The following is a 1,702-nucleotide window of genomic DNA, read 5'->3' on the forward strand; positions in this document are numbered from 1 at the left end:
TGCTTCTATGAGAGAGAACAGAGAAATCTTCTCAGAGGATTGATACAGTACATTTTCAAATGTACTAATTACATGTAGGAACATTCCAACAGTTTTGTTCTGATCCAAACTGGTGAAAAACTCCACTACTAATGTGTCAGAAATGGACCTTTTCTGTTACCAAACTGTACTATGAACCAGATGTGACAGTTAGAAACCTGCAATCTTAACTTTAGGAGGTAGAAGCAGGAAAACGGGAACAAAAATCAATGGCCAACCTAAGCTTCATCTATAGAGAGATCTGTGAATGTAAAGCCAGCCTTGTCTACATAGTGAGTTCCTGGCCAGCCAGAGGACATTATTCAACCTTGTGATAGGGGGCTAGAGAGATGGTTCAGCAGTTAATACCACTGGCTGCTTTTCCAAAGGACCTAGATTTGATTCCTTGCACCCACATGGCTGGCAGCTCCCAACCATCTTTAACTTCTGTCCTAAGAGACCTGTGGAGGTTTGAATATGCTTGGCCCAGGGAGTGGCACTACTAGGAGGAGTGGCCTTATTAGAGTAGGTATGGCCTCCTGTAGGTGTGGGCTCTAAGACCTTCATCCTAGCTGCCTGGAAGCCAGTCTTCTTCTAGCAGCCTTAGACAGATTTAGAGCTCTCAGTTCCTCCTGGACAATGCCATGCTCCTACCCTGGTGATAATAGACTGAACCTCTAAACCTGTAAGCCATCCCCAATGAAACGTCGTCCTTATACTAAGTGTTACCTTGGACATAGGCTGTCTCCAAAAAGGGAAGAGGGTATATTCTTACTGTTTTCTTAACTATGTCTAAGGACCATATGGGCTAATGTCCTCAGCCTGAGCTAGTCTTTTGTCTCCTGTTAAATGAATGAGCCTTTTAACTTTCCAGAGAACTCAGATCCAGATAGGTCATTCCAATATGCCTATCCATCAAGGTAAATGACACTCTTAAATGCATACACTTGAAACTTTCAAGATCAGGATTCTCTCCTCATTTATCAACTCTTTATTAAAGAAACCAGGAAAGAAGAAAAGCGGAGCCACAAGGGCTCTGATTAGATGAATAAAGGAAGAGTGCCTGTGAAGACAGTGGCTCTCTGGTCCATCATACATTCTGTATTTCTGGACGCTTTTTTTTCTCCAGACTGGATGTGAGATTAGTGAGCATGGTTTGGTGAATATAGGACACCACCATGTTAGTTCTCAGGAGTGCAGGGCCTTTGGCTAGTCCAGGGGACCCACCAGGGATATACTTGTCCCCACAGCTGCTTCTCAGCTAACAGGTCTTCAGACTCATCTGCATTAAACTTGGCAAAGCCCCACTTCTTTGGAATGTGAACCTTAGCCAAGGAACATGAACTTGGTGCTATAAAGATCCTTAATCAAATGTTTCTTATGTTCTGCTTGGTGCCAAAGGTCATGACGACCTGACCAATGTAAGTCCTGGCTACTATGCCTTAGAGCTTCCCAGAGACATCCCATATAAACTTTCAGGATCACAGACTGGGGACAGCATTGAAATCAGAGACATAAATCTAGCAAAACACTCTCTCCAAGGCCCCCCAAAGCAACCCACATAAGCTGCATAAAATACCTCTGTTTGCAACCTTTGTATACCAGACTCCCATAAAGAAAGGAATCTAGCCGGGCATGGTGGCGCACGCCTTTAATCCCAGCACTCGGGAGGCAGAGGCAGGCG

The 1,702-nt window shown here is 44.4% G+C and overlaps 1 pseudogene; it reads right to left on the reverse strand.

The window, feature by feature from the left end:
• Nucleotides 1-1,547: 1,547 nt before the first annotated feature.
• Nucleotides 1,548-1,665, reverse strand: LOC115064877 (annotated as a pseudogene).
• Nucleotides 1,666-1,702: the final 37 nt, after the last annotated feature.

The sequence above is a fragment of the Mus pahari genome, chromosome 10 (assembly GCF_900095145.1).
Source record: "Mus pahari chromosome 10, PAHARI_EIJ_v1.1, whole genome shotgun sequence".
Classification (NCBI taxonomy): domain Eukaryota; kingdom Metazoa; phylum Chordata; class Mammalia; order Rodentia; family Muridae; genus Mus; species Mus pahari.